At 36.6% G+C, this 15,861-nt stretch overlaps 1 long non-coding RNA gene across 3 annotated transcripts in view; it reads right to left on the bottom strand.

Moving 5' to 3' along the window:
- LOC144616418 (uncharacterized) overlaps positions 1-15,861 on the bottom strand; it is an 82,738-nt gene that overhangs the window by 20,329 nt on the left and 46,548 nt on the right. Inside the window, exon 2 of one of the 3 annotated variants that reach the window (XR_013555745.2) lies at positions 10,515-10,721. The exons of the other annotated variants lie outside the window; for them this stretch is intronic. This is a non-coding gene — a long non-coding RNA (uncharacterized LOC144616418). The remainder of the gene's footprint in view (positions 1-10,514; positions 10,722-15,861) is intronic. 3 annotated transcript variants of the gene reach the window in all.

The following is a 15,861-nucleotide window of genomic DNA, read 5'->3' as shown; positions in this document are numbered from 1 at the left end:
TATTAAGGTTGTATAACTTAACAGGCATTAATATCAATGATAATAACTCTCAAGTGAATTTTTATTTAGGCTAACTAAAAAAAATCTCTACACTTAACAAAATCATGTTCTATAATTCCAGGAATTAAGGAGAAAATTACTTTTATTATACATATAAAAGGCTTAAATATATGTAAATATGCATAAATCTTAAACATAATTTTATACCCAATTATTTGGTAAGCTTATTCATATTACTGACTATATTATTATATTTAAGAGTTTATGTTGATAAAATAGTTTTACTTTCACTGGAAGGATTTTAGGGGAAAACTTGAACACTTTTTCCCAAATATATATTTTATTATTCAAAATCAAGCATAGAGATGTTTGCTTCCCAACATTTGCTCAGGTTATTGTCTTTTTTTTTCTTTTTTTTTCTTAAACGTCCTACCCTTCTTGGCAAAACTATATAAATGCCCCAAGATCCAATTCAATGGAGAATTGATAGAATCTCCTTCTCTATGGAGATTTTTTTTGATCCCCCTCCCAACATATATATAATGTCATGATCAGTTGTTCCTTCTCTGATACCCCCAAAGTCGTTTCCTATATCTCTATTGTAGCACTTATACTTCATTTTCATTCTCAAAGGATTTGTAATTTAATGTGAGATGACAAATTAACAACTTGTATTCCTCATGTTGTACTCTTCAGGATCTGTAACAGTCTAAAAAATGGTAGATTTTCAAGATTCCTTCCTCCCTCCCTTGTTTTTCTCCTTCCTTCCTTCTTTCTTTCCTTCTTCCTTCCTTCCTTCCTTCCTTCCTTCCTTCCTTCCTTCCTTCCCTCCTTCCTACTTTTCTTCATATATTTATCCAACAAATACTTATCAAGTGCCTACTATTTACTAGTTACTATTTTTAGTGGTAAAAACATAGCTGTGATTAAGACAAACCTTCCTATATTCTAGTGAAGTAGAGAATATAAATGTCAAAAAATAATGTCAGCTAGTGATAAGTGCTGAGCATAGAAAATAAATAAATAAAATAGGCTAAAAGAGTAAAAAAAAATGACTGGGACAGAGGTTCCCATTTTTAGGGTCAGGGAAGGCTCTTTGGGAAGTTGCTATTTGAGTTTAAACCTCAATGGCAAGAAGAAACCAATTATATCAACTTCCTGGAGAAGAATCTTTCAGCTAGTAGACCAATGAGTGACAAATGCTAAGGGGAGAACAAATTTCATTTGTTTTAGGGATAAAGGGAAAATTGAAGGGATTCTTTTGGTATCAGTCAATATAGATTTCTGAGCAAAAATTATTTCTGAGGATAAAGTCATTTTACAAAAACAAAGTGTCATTCATCAAGAGGACATAACAATCCTAAATGTGTAGATACTTAATATAGAATGTTCAAAATAAGTGAAGTACAAAATAATAATAATAATAATAATAATACAGCTAAAATGAAAAATAGGTAAATCTATAATTGTATTGGAAAACTCCAACTCTTCTTTCTCAATAATAGATGAACATGTAGACAGAAAACCAACAAGGTTGGAAAAGACCTGAAAAACTACTAATTTTAACTACTTGACATTATCCACCCAACAACAGCAGAATACACTTTTTTTTTCAAGTGTCAATGGGACATTTACCAAGGTAAACCACATTCTGGTCCATAAGACAAGTCTTAATAGACTCTAAAGGATCCAAGTCATATAAACTATGTTCCTCACCAGCACTGAATTAAATTAGAAATCAATAACAAATATATATGAAAAATCCTAAGTATTTGTAAATTAAACAAAAAATTACTAAATAACCCATAAGCCAAAAAAGATATTACAAAAGAAATTAGAGAATGTTCTGAATTAAATGAAAAATTTAAAAAATATTATGAGATGCAGCTAAATTAGTGTTTAGGAGGGAACTTTATAGCTTTAAACTTTATATTAGATATGAAGGAAACATGATTAAAATTAATGACCTTAGCTTCCTCCTTAAGAAACTGAAAAAATGAAAAAATTCAATCCAAATTAAACAGAAAGGAGGAAATAAAAAAGATAATAGCATATATCAATGAAGTAAAATTGAAGAAAGTAAAAAATTAATAAAAATTAATGGGACAAAGTTTAGTTCTTTGAAAAGATCAATAAATTGATATATCTCAGGCCAAAGTAATCAAGAAGAGAGAGAGAAGATAACAAAATACCAGTATCAGGAATCAGGGAATGAACATCATTTCAGATCTTACAGGCATTAAAAGGTGAGTAAGGGGAAATTTTTGCCAAGTTTATGACCATAGATTTGACAAATTATTTGAAATGGGAAATTTCCCTAAAATATAAAAGCTATCAAAACTGACTCAGATGTATTCTTCTTTGGTTTTGGCTTTATTTTCTCCTATTGTAGAAGAGCTTCCATTACAGGGTGATGATGCTGAGTATTTGTGTTCCTCTTTTCTTTCTTTCATGAAATGAAACACAGCTTTTTGTATGTCCATATGAAAAGAAAAAAAAAAAAAAAAGAAAGAAATCCCAGAGAAATTTTCTGATTAACTTTTCTTAGATCAGGTACCCAACCTTTGGCAATTACAATGGCCATTCCTAGATCATATATTTATTCTTTTGACCAGTAGGTTAATACAGTGATCGGCAGACTCTCAGAGACACATGGAGTAGGGGAGGGTGTCCCTCCCAAAGGGACTGATATTATCAAAAGAAAGGGGAGAGGTATGTTTGGTTGGCAAAACCAACATATGTTCCAAGATCTATAATTAAGGAACTTCTGTGGGAAAGTGTAGAAGACCACAGAGATCAAGTCTGAACAATATCAGTTTGAAATTGAGTGGTTTGTTTGGAAGTCAGACAAAAACGCATCTTACTTCTCTAGTGAACAAAATTGAAAAAGGAAGCCTACTTCCTTTGTCCATTATTGAGGTGTATGAGGGTGAGCCATAATAAAATGTCTCTGTTTTATTTATTACAGTAATAATTCGGACTGCAAGCAAACACACAAACAAGCAAATATGGCCCTTGAAACTTACATGGCCCCTGAAATAGATAAATGGTTATAAAAACATAATGATTGTACTGTGTATACAAGTATATACAAGTAAAATAATGATTATAATACTACTGCCCCTTCTCATTTCTGCCATCTACTAATGCTTTGACCTGTTGTCACTGATTTTTAGTCCTTGATTCACTGCTACTTTCTCTAAATGCTACTACTATTTTAATTCTTGGCTATTTTAATAAATGTGACAGTAATCCCTTCAGTACCTCACATTGTGGATATCTGAGTAGGATCTGATGGATGCTGACTACAGCATCCACTGAATGTATTTCCTCAGTGTCACTTTAAAATATTGTCCTGAGTACTGATGCATAGGGGCACCTGTACCCCAATGTTTATAGCGGCACTCTCAACAATAGCCAAATTATGGAAAGAGCCTAAATGTCCATCAACTGATGAATGGATAAAGAAATTGTGGTTTATATACACAATGGAATACTACGTGGCAATGAGAAAAAATGAAATATGGCCTTTTGTAGCAACATGGATGGAACTGGAGAGTGTGATGCTAAGTGAAATAAGCCATACAGAGAAAGACAGATACCATATGGTTTCACTCTTATGTGGATCCTGAGAAACATAACAGAAACCCATGGGGGAGGGGAAGGAAAAAAAAAAAAAAAAAAAAAAGAGGTTAGAGTGGGAGAGAGCCAAAGCATTAGAGACTGTTAAAAACTGAGAACAAACTGAGGGTTGATGGGGGGTGGGAGGGAGGGCAGGGTGGGAGGGAGGGCAGGGTGGGTGATGGGTATTGAGGAGGGCACTTTTTGGGATGAGCACTGGGTGTTGTATGGAAACCAATTTGACAGTAAATTTCATATATTAAAAAATAAAAAAAAATAAAAAAAAATAAAAAAAAAAAATAAAAAATAAAATATTGTCCTGAAACCAGATAGGGAGTAAGCTTTTTTGTTACTGCCCATTCTGAAAGCATCATTGCAGTATCCATGAGATGGCTTTTTGCGTTTCTGAGGTCTTAGAAGTTGTGCTTCTTTAAAGATGTTGAAAAGTTTCTAATATAATCTATAATCCATAACTCCTAATATAGGAAAAGAAACACATGCATTAATGTCGCATGAATAGGTTACAAGAAATTTTCATAATTTCTTTTTTTACAAGTGGTGACACGGAAGCTCAGAGATAGTAGGTGACTTTATCTAGATGGGCTCTTCTCAATCTCAGCACTATAAACATTTAGGGCCAGGTGATTTTTTGTTGTAGGGAGCTTTCCAGTACACTGTAGGATGTTTATTAGATTCCCTGGCCTATACCCACTAGTGGCACACCTCTGTCCCACTTGTGACAAGCAAAAATGTGTTGGTCATTGCCAAATGTCTTCCAGGGGTCTAAATCGCCCCTCAGTTGAGAACCACTGGTCTCGAAGCTGATACAGCAGTAACAAAAATGATCTTTAACTATTTATTAGTAGGGACTGAAATGTGTCTTATAAAAATTATTTCCTGAACATGAAATAAATTTGCGCTTGATCTTAGCCAAAAGGCCGAGAAGCGATAAACATGAAATAAATTTGATGTAAACATATGGACACAGAGACTACATATTTCTTAGCAACACTCCAGTGATATAAGACTCTGAAAATAATGGCATGGTTCTGTAACCCAAAGGCCAATGCTCAATAACTTTGCTGAAGTCCTGGATCCAAATAGGTGCGTATTTTGACTAAACAATAGAATGGCATCTTTAAACAAATTATTTAAAGCTTTGTACACTCAGTCCAATGACAATTTAGATTCTCCCCAAGAATTAAAAAATGCATTTCCTGTCTGCAGTGAAGTGCACAGTGAAAGTCATCAGAGAAAATGCGAGGACTGGACCATTTAGCCCAGCCCAAATAAACAGTTTTATTTCCTCTCCTTTTCTAAAACAAATACAACTCAACCAAAAGTTTATCTTTCCTTTATTTGGAATTCTATTGTGGCACTCACATCACACAGAAAAAGTGAAATGTTAGTGAACAAGCATGCCTCAGTAGAGGAACATAAGGCATTTATTACAAACGAATTCCAAATAATTAGTGGAGGAGATCATGAAATGTGCAGAGGGGAAAAAGGGGGCTGAATTTCAAACAGGAGGGGGTCTGAGCCATTAATGGGTAATCTGCACGACTTTTGTTGATCCCCTGGGGCTCCTGTTACAGGTGGTTCATATTTCTAAGCAGTGAAGTATGTGAGATGAATGGAAAATTTCTCCTTAACATTTTCCACTTCCCAACCTTAGCATGAAAAGCCTATACCAGATCAGGCAGCTGGTTTATTATAACTTCTAATTCAGAAACATATCACCATTCAGTATTCTCACTCTTTGCTACTCACCAGAGATTTTCCTTTCTGCATTTTTCTGGTATAGAATTTCTTTTGGAGAAAGTTTGCAGTTAACTTTTAATATGGACTAGAAGTATTATTTAGTTTCGAAAAGACTGGAGCACTTGAGTCAATGTTCATATATTTATTAGGTCTGAGAAGGGGATTTCATGTTTTAAAAAAATTACATATATTGTACATATGAAATGGCTCTAACCTCCAACAATAGTTGCAGAAAGACAAATTAGAAAAATATGGATTACTTTTCCTATAAATATCATATAAGTTTAAAAAGGAGGTAGACTGACAAATGTGCAAATACACGGAGAAAAAAACTAAAAACAAACCAAAACACAAGTGCTGTATTGCCTGACCCTGAACTAAGGAAAGAAAATACTACACTGGCACTTTTATCTTTCATATTTAAAGTATTCTTATATTTATTCCCGTGAGCCCCTGCCACAGTCTCTATTTCTAGTGAAGCTGGTCTTACTTCATTAAAGTACTTCCAGCTCTCTTTCTCTCCCTGTGCCTTCTTCTTACTTCTCCTTTCTAAAGGCATTCCACTCACACTTTGCAACTTGCCCTATACAGCATTCTTGATGTTAATTAATCAAAAGCTATTTCTGTCAGTTTCTAACTATATTTAAATCTACAGCCTTGCCCAGTTCTCTGGAGTTTTTAATGAGGTACAGCCCTGGCTCTAGGCTTGGAATCATCAGAGACCTCAAGGAGGTGAGATGCAAATAGGACTTTAAAGATATGTGGGATATTTTATAAGAAAGGAGAAGGCATTGATACGTCTGTTTCTTATGTTGTTTGTCCTCTCCTCCCCTCTTGTATTGGTAACATCCATTTTGAAACTTTTAAGCTTTTCATTAAAAACCTGGAAAATGCAGTCAGGGCTTTCTTAGTGCTGTTAATACGTGATTGCTGTAGCAATTTGTTTATAAACTATTACCCCCTCCTCCAATCCCCTTTCCTTCTAATGATTCATACTCCGTTGTTACCAAAAGTCTTTTGCTGATATTCAGATTATATTACATCACTTGTCTACCTTGAAGATTTTATTGGTTCTTGTTTGTCTATAGTATAAAGTCCAAACTCCTTATCATAGGATGTAATTAAGGTTGTTCATGATTTGACCCCACTCTCTCTACAGCCACATTTTCTGCAACTTCTCAGCTCTTTCTCTGCACTCAAGGACCCAAATACTTGGCAGTTCCTCAAATACATCCAGACACAACATGCCTCAGATGTATTGCAGGTTCAGTTCCAGACCACTGCAATAAAGCAAATATCACACTAAAGCTAGTCAAATGAATTTTTTGGTTTCTCAGTGCACATAAAAGTTTCTATACTGTAGTCTATTAAGTTTGCAATAGCATTATGTCTAAAAAGATAGTGTATATACCTTGATTTAAAAAATTACTTTGTTGCTAAAAAATTCTAACCATCATCTGAGCTTTTAGGGAGTTGCAATCAGTGGTTGCAGATCACCATAACAAATATAATAACAATGAAAAAGTTTGAAATATTGCGAGAATTACCAAAATGTGACACAGAGACATAATGTGAGCAATGGTGTTGGAAAAATGGTACCAATGGATTTGCTCCATGCAGGGCCACCACAAACCTTGAATTCATAAAAAACACAATAATATCCGCAAAGCGAAATAAAGCGAAGCACAACAACAGAATGAGGTATGTCTGTATTTCCTATATCTTTATAATAGTAGTTAATGCTGTTCTAAGTACTGTATGTAGATTAAGTCATCCCCGGATCCACATAAGAATGAAAACATATGGTATCTGTCTTTCTCTGTATGACTTATTTCACTTAGCATAACACTCTCCAGTTCCGTCCACGTTGCTACAAAAGGCCATATTTCATTCTTTCTCATTGAAGACCATGCGGGAGGGAAAGGAAAAAAAAAAAAGGTTAGAGAGGGAGGGAGCCAAAACATAAGAGACTCTTAAAAACAGAACAAACTGAGGGTTGATGGGGGGTTGGGGGGTGGGGTGGGTGGGTGATGGGTATTGAGGAGAGCACCTGTTGGGATGAGCACTGGGTGTTGTATGGAAACCAGTTTGACAATAAATTTCATATTAAAAAAAAAGATAGCTATTATGAGAGTTCCTAAAAAGTTACAAAAGTTTTCAAAAAACTTTTGAAAAGTTATAAAAGTTACAAAAGTCAATCTTAAATTGATTCAATCTTCAGTATTTTCATATTAAAAAAAAAAGTCATCCCCATATGAGAGAACTGAGGAAGAGTATTGAGTAACTCATAGAAGGTATGTGTTGACACTCAGTATGTGTCAAGGCAGAGTCAGTATTTGAACCCAGGCAGTCTAGTTCCAGAGTTAGTGATTTTCCTCGTCTTTCCATCTATGTTTTCCTGACACAGTTCAATTCATTTCTCAAGGTCTAGCTTTAGTTTCATTGTTTTCTTAGTTCTACTCTGATCCCCAGAGTGGGTTAATTATTATCCTTTGGGCCACTACTGCTCTTTAAATATTCCCCAAAAATATAATTATAAGACTATAATGTATATACTTCAATTAATTATTTACATGATTCATCTTAATTTATATCAGATTCCAAATCTTATGTGTTTTTTAACTCAGTATGCAGCACTATGTTTTACTTGATGAATAAATGAATGAGTAAATGAAAAATTTTTAAAGTTTATTTATATAAGCTATCTCTGCCCCCAACATGGGGTTCAAACTCATGACCCTAAGATCAAGAGCTATATACTCTACTGACTGAGACAGCCAGGTGCCCTGAATATCTTTTAATTTAGTTAATGGTAGGCACATTGCCCTTTGTTTAATTCAGTGCCATTTTACACCTTCTAGAATATCTGGGTGGTGGAATGATGGGTGATTTTAATTATTATTATTGTTGTTGTTGTTGCTTATCTGCAAGTAATCACACCTTTTCTAAATAAAAAGAAAACATGGATTACTTAGATCAATTTTAAAAATTGGGAAATCTAAGATAGTGATAATAAAACCTTGTGCATATAAAACAATATCTCAAATTTAAAAAGATGTTCTATTTCCTTTTTTTTTTAGTTTTTAAAAAAATTTTAATGTTTATTTTTTGAGAAAGAGAGAGAGAGAGAGAGAGAGAGAGAGAGAGAATGAGAAGGGGAGGGGCAGAGGAAGAGGGAGACACAGAAACTGAAGCATGCTCCGGGCTCCCAGCTGTCAGCACAGAGCCTGATGCGGGACTCAAACCCACAAACTGTGAGATCATGACCTGAGTCGAAGTCAGACACTTAACCGATTGAGCCACCCAAGCGCCCCTCCTTTTTTTTTCCTGAATGATATACCTCAATCAAGGTGTATAAGATACTTAAATTAAGTGCACAATAAAAATACCAAAATATTTCACTCTATTTTTAAAATACGTTGAATATTATGTTATGAAAGAGTTATACCTTTATCTTCTACATTAGGCCATCCATCTAGTCAAGAGCGGACTAGGAGTTCAGCTGAATTTCCCAGGTAATGGCAAGTTGGTGGACTTGACTGAGAAAGGTACTGGCTTTGAATTATGATGCAGTTTCAACAATGGTTCCCTGTTTCATCTTGCCCACTACGGGTGATTGTAGGATAAATAGTTTCTGGCTTAAAATGTATACAGCTTCATAGATCAAAGGCAACCCCTTTGAACTGCATCCAGAAACACCCTGGTAGCCAGTGCAAGCCACAGTGCACAGACGTTAATATGATCCATCTGGCAGAGACCCTTAAGCAGGGAAGCTGCTGCTGCATTTTGTAGTAGCTAAAATGATCCAGCGTCTTTCACAATAGCCCCTGCTCTATCACACTCTTCTAATACGCTGGAAATCACAAAAATTATGGGTGAGACATTCTGAATAAAAAGGGAAATTGTAATGTCTATGTAAATTGGTGAAAAAAGTTATTCTGGGTTTTTGTTGTATTGATTTGCAGGTATTAAGCAGTGTGATGCATGCTAGACATGTGTTAATGCACCAAAGAATGGCTTACAGTCTAAGAAAGAAACTGCGTTTCTTTCTTGAGATTCATTTTTGGCATTTGGTATTAAAGGCAAAAAATATGTACCAAAGGTAGTTGATATCCACCACAGAAATTTAATTGCACAGTTTAAGTATTATGGCATTTCTAAGCTAATACAAAATAAATTATTACTCTTTTAGTAGATACCACCAGCACGCAACGTGGGTGTTCAGAAAGCAATTAAAAATAAAATGTGTCCTATTTTAGGAGGATTCCAGCTCCTCACTACAAAATACACACACACACACACACACACACACACACACACACATATGCGCACACGTGTATACACATTTTGGGTTGTATAATATATTGTTTTCCTCAAAACCGAAGTGTCAAGCTTTTCTAAGTTAAAGCAGGATATTTCTAAATGGGAAAGGCAATATGTAAGCAAATACTTTAACAATACATTATTTATTTTTTTGTAGAATTTTCTCAGGTAAGATTTTCCCAACTTCTTTCCCTTTCTTTTTACCATGCTGCTAAAGAGGATTAGTAAATTTATCTGGTGGAGAAGAATTTTATACTGTACTATGAATTTAAAAAAAATTTTTTTTCAACGTTTTTTATTTATTTTTGGGACAGAGAGAGACAGAGCATGAACGGGGGAGGGGCAGAGAGAGAGGGAGATACAGAATCGGAAACAGGCTCCAGGCTCCGAGCCATCAGCCCAGAGCCTGACGCGGGGCTCAAACTCACGGACCGCGAGATCGTGACCTGGCTGAAGTCGGACGCTTAACCGACTGTACCACCCAGGCGCCCCTGTGCTATGAATTTTTAAATAAGTGGATATACAAGTCGATGCTCAAAATCAGAGAAGCAAGAAAAACAAAACAAAAAATATTAATGTATTTTTACTAGTTTGCAAAAAGCAGCAAAGAAAATAATGTCTTTAAAGATGTTGTGTGTTTTCTAACTTACCATACTTTAAAATAACCATTAAAGAAGAATGAAGAACTTTAGCACAAAGGCCGTTCTCAGTTGAAGGAGTGGGTGGAACCCATCAGAACTGTCAAACTGCCTCAGAATTTTCCCCAACTGTCCATGCCTTCCCTTTGCTCACCGCCCATTCCTTATTACCTGAAAGGATGTGGACAACAGAGGTGTTCTGGAAACTAGACAAAGGAAAGGGGATTCATCATCCAAGAGCAAGAAGAGGAGAGTTGAAGAGTTTCTCACATTGGGTGTGCCCTGTGCACTGAGTACTATACTAGTATCTTCTCTGGTTTTCATCCCAATGCTTCTTTATGTTGTATCTTTTTCTTTACCCCAACCCCAACTTCAGGCCTAGGATAGAATGAGAGAAACTCTTAAGACGTTAACACTGATGCAGCTAAGTTTCCTAGAAGGAAATTGTTCAGTTAAGATCATGTTTACTGGAACAGGAACCTTTCTCTTTTTCTGTTGCTTCTGTCTAGAATGTTATTCCCTTTCCCTTTCTTCTAGTAAATTGTTGTTTATTCTTTAAAGGCTCACCTAAATGCACCTCCTTACTGAAACCTTCCCTTATTTTTTAAAGCTAGCTAACCATTTCCTCCATTGAGTTTGTATTCACAATGTGGAAACTTAACATTCTGATACAGCCGTATAGATGTATACCTGTTCTCCTAAAGTGTGAGTACCTTGAAAGGAGGGTTTCTTCTTATTTGTGCGTCTTCAGTACCTGTCTGGGTCAGAGTAGAAACTCATTTGATAACTTGTTGTATTTACCTGTATGGAACAAATGTGCTGACCTTCCCTGCTCATTTGTGTTTATATACAAATTCTCATGGATATTTTACTGTTGTTCACAGTTGAGTAATCTGGAGGAAGAATGAACAAATGCATCATTAACAGTATGGTTCCACTGTGGCGTTCAGTCGATAAACTTGATCTTAGCACTAAGGTCACACTTGTGCCATTTTTTTAACCACATTCATTTCATACATACATATATGGTTCATATGGAGTGTACTTGGCATTGCTCTAAATATTAAGAACATTTCTGATAAGAAGGTTCCAAGGCAGTACCTTAACATTATAGCACAAGTATGATCGAATGACATTCATCCCAGTAAAACTCAGAAACTATTTAATAGAATTTTGCTTTTCAGCCAGCCCTTCATCCAAGAACTCTAGCAACTTTGGCCAAAGTATCAGATACCTCCTCAGCTCTACCTCTGGTTCTCTTGGTCTCACTGTTTTTGGGGTCCTAGGCTACCTGTTTCTCCTCAGCTGATGTTATGGTGACTAGTTCTGTGAGGGCTCCAGTCAACTTGCTTTTTATCTGTGGCTGTCAGGTATGAGGTGCTGTAGACATACTCAGAGCCTGGGCACATGCAGCTTAGAAGTGCGGGGAAATTAATGGCATTGGGGCTATGCACCTTTGGCCAATGAGAGACAAGAAATATTGAAAAAGTCCTGTGAGGTGCTAGTTCATATGCAGACAAGTCTCTCCAAAGACAGTTCTTTAAGGTCAAACAGTAGTGTTAGCACATAATATTTTGTAACTGGCTATTTTTTTCTCTTAGGGAATCCAGGATAAGATACTCAATGAATGTTTCTTAAACATTTATTAGGAACTAGGTAGTATTATAAGTGTTTTAAAGGGTGTAATGTGAATAAGGCACACTCATCTTAAGGACCAGATAATCAATTGGGTAGGAAAGTAGCATAGCTTGACATAGGTACATTCAAAATCATAATAGAAGGCAGTTATAATAGCCTATAGGGTTCCAAGGAGGAAGAAGATTATCAAGGGATTCAACCAGCTACTCCCATATATGTCTCCTAATATGGGAGTCCTACACTTTCATTTCTTTTTTTCCTCTCCTTAGAGCTGTGTATTGCAAGCCAGCTATCTGAAGGTAAAAGGACTTTTTCTTTTCCAAATAACAAAGAAGTTTCCAGAGAGATAGGAAGCCATATTGTCATCTGGAGGAAAACAAAACAAAACAAAACAAAAAAACAGTAAAGTAACAAACACAAATATTGCATATTCTTCATAGATAAGGAGCTGTATAAGCACAGAAGGCGAGTAAAAGAAGATAAGACTTGGTCTTACCCTTGGTTTACTTACAGCCCAACACTCTTACATAGAAATTCATTCGGTAATAGTGTTGTTTTGCTGCAGACTACTTTCCCACCAGGAGTCTGAAGTGTTCTTTTTGAGAAATGTGTTTTATGACATGCTTTCTCCTCCCCTTGTCACTGAAAATGACAATGCAGGCAAGTTTTTTTCCCCCAGAAAAGCTCTGCATTAGGTTAATATCACCTTCTCTAAACAGTAAAATGATCATACAGGCTTAGAGATTGAGGAGAAGATTGTAGGGAGGGGGTGATATTGTGATTTTATTCAACCTATCCTGGATTCCACATGAGTGAACTTTAAAGGGAACAGTGAAATCAGAAAGAATTTAAAGCTAAGGCTTTTATTTATCAAATGTGAAAGAGACAAAATGTTCTGTTTAGACCAATGGCTCTTGCTGATAGGTAATCAAAATATCCAATCTAAAACATGAAAAAAACCACCCTCTGGTTCATTGCAGCTGTCTTAATGTAGTAGTTCTCCACCCCTCTGTTCCCTGCCTGGCTGCCAATGTACTCCACTGACTGTGGCACCCCTGGGATCGGAGGGGGTCAAGGATACAGGTGGAAGAGAGAACTCATCTTTCTCGACCATCATATGATTAATTATATGAAATGTTGCTATGGCAGCTCATAACACATCTATTTTGGGGGTTAGACTTGTTCTTAAATATTTAAACATTTTTATTTAGAGCACTGGGAGTTTTATGAATGGGAATGATTAACCACATCTAAGCCCCTGCGTCTGTACCTAGAGGAACCAGAACCAGCTTTTCTGACTGTCACTGATAAAACACTCGTTCTGTGTCTCTTCAGTGGGAACTTGCAAACACTCTGACCCAGGTGGGACACATTGCTCAGAAAGACTTCCCATACCTGGTCCTGCCTGAAGGAGGAATTCACATGACAATGAGTTGGGTGAATGAGAAGATCCATCACCTCCATAATATCCTTGTAGCACTGTACCCTAAGGAATTTATTCTTAACTAGCAGCTAAGGTGTTCAATTTAGACTTGGTCTAGAAAAAGAGGATGATGAAGGTGAGGACGAGAGGAGAAAGAGGAAGTGGGGAGAGAGAGGGAAGCAGGAAAAGGAGGACGATTCTAGAAATCAATGCTATGCAAAGGCCAGCTCAGTACTTCTCAGGGTGACTTTCCCATCTTCTGTATTCTGGTGACTGTCGAGATAAGCATCTTAGAATTATGCTCTGTTAGAAGTCAAGCAAAGGTGCAACCTTGGAGCCTGAAGTGCCTCCAAAATCCTCTGCCATTACCCCCTCATTAGTTTTATAAGGAAAGTCCATTCATTTTCCTGAACCTCAGTTTTCTCAACCCACAAAGTGGGATAACTACAGAATTATTGAGAGGATCAAATGCTATATTACTTATAAAAATGATTCACAATCCAAAAAGCATTGACTGCATGTAATTATAATAATAACATATTGGGAAGTATTCACATTGATGACTTTCATGCATTTGGTAAAAGCACTTTGAGGATATATTTCAACTTCCTAGAAAAATGCAATGACATGACATTGTCTTCCTGTGGTGTGTGACCTAAGAGACTTGGAGGCATTGCTCAAAATAAAGAATAATTCTTGCCACGAGACTGGGCCTCCAGGGTAGAAATCTAAAGGTACTTCCAAATTGAAGTTGATAGGTACTGGAAAGAGAAATTAATCCCATTTTAGATTTATAGCCCCATAATAACAATATTATGACTGAAGTACCAAAGTTTTGAAGGTGAAATGTTTATGCTCTTGAAATGCTTAATGATCTTTCCTGAATAAAATGGAAAGGGGAGCAGCTTAGAGAAAAATAACAAAATGTCCAAAAAGGGATGTGTTAAATATCTCTTGCAGGTGCAATGTTCATGATGTTTCCTGTCATTCATTCAAATATTTCTTATGGAGAAATAATCAGAGAATAAGAGATGACAGTGAAGAATAATAAATGACAATGGGATTCCCAGTCACAGCTTCTTTACTTTACCCTGGATCGGGAAGAAGTTGAATCTTTATTAAAGTTTACAGAGAAAGAAAATAGTATAGGAAATTTTTAAAAGGTATAACTGACACTTCTTTCTTTTAAGACTTCTTGAACAAGCCCAAGACTCAGAGATATTCATGCAGTCCCAAATTGTTACATGTTTTTTTTTTATTCAAATGGTTTTAAAGTGTTATGAATACTCTCATTTCCTATTGATTATACTTTTCTGAAGAGGTCTTGAGAGCATCAGCTAACCTCTTTTCTTGAGAGTTTTCTCTTACCCTCAAAAAAATCAGTCTGACCCACTGAAAGCCACAGCAGTCACCCCCGCTATGGTCAGGAGATCAGGGAGCAGCGGGAACATGGAAGTTGTCTTCTGTCAGTGTGGACTCAGAATAAGGCAAGCTAGTCTTACATGTCTTTGTATCTTCCCTCAAGTCTTTTCAGAAGCAGCTTTGGTTGATAGTCAATTCAGATATCCAAACTAAAGTATGAAAAAGTCACCCACCTGGTTAATTGCGGCTGTCTTGATGTAGCTAGCATCACCACCCCTCTGTTCCCTACCTTTCTGCCAACACACCCCATTGGCTATTGCACCCTGGGATCTTAAGGATGCAGTTGGAAGAGAGAACTCATCTTTTGGGCCCATCTTACTCCACACCTCCCAGAACTAGTAGCCATATCACTCTGGCTGCCCATTCCCTCATGCCCATCCTGTCTTTATCTACCCTGGGCTCTGGACTTACATTGTTCCCCCATCAGCTGTGACCTGGACTGCCTCCCACCCACTCCTGTATTCTCCCCTGTTCAGTAAACTGAAAAGTCAATCATTGCTTTTCAGCAATTTTTGAAAAAAAAATTATTGAAAAATTACTGGATAATTTTTTGCACTTGGACAAAGGAAATGTTAAGAGAAAGCTCCTTACTATGTAGGAATAAATCTTGCTTAGAAGAATTGCAGGAAGTTTGAGAGTTAGGAGAGATACTGAGTCCTTGAAGTGACACTTTTGGGTGACCATGGAGGCAGGAAGGGCTACCAGAGCCGGGAATTGGAGACAGATTGTGCATGTTCTGGCCTGTGCCACTTCGTCCAGTTTTAAAGGAGAGCTCTCCCTGGTGTGGGAAGGACTAAAAATGAGGAAGGAGAAAATATCCAATTTAACTTCCTATTTGTAGTCCCAGATCATATATGATGTGAACAGTGGTGGCTGATAAACAGACCTCCTACACAGAAGTCTCAGGCTCAGAAAACAACCCTCCAGTGGATGGGCTCTAGTGGCCATTCTCAAAGATGGTCCCAGACCAGCAACATCAGCATCACCTGCAAAGCTGCGAGATGCAGATTCTTGGGCCTTAGCTCAGACCTCTTG

Source organism: Panthera onca, chromosome B2 (genome assembly GCF_046562875.1).
Source record: "Panthera onca isolate mPanOnc1 chromosome B2, mPanOnc1 haplotype 2, whole genome shotgun sequence".
NCBI classification, from domain to species: domain Eukaryota; kingdom Metazoa; phylum Chordata; class Mammalia; order Carnivora; family Felidae; genus Panthera; species Panthera onca.
Note: the sequence above shows the minus strand (reverse complement) of the source record. Positions and strands in the feature narration are given on the sequence as shown.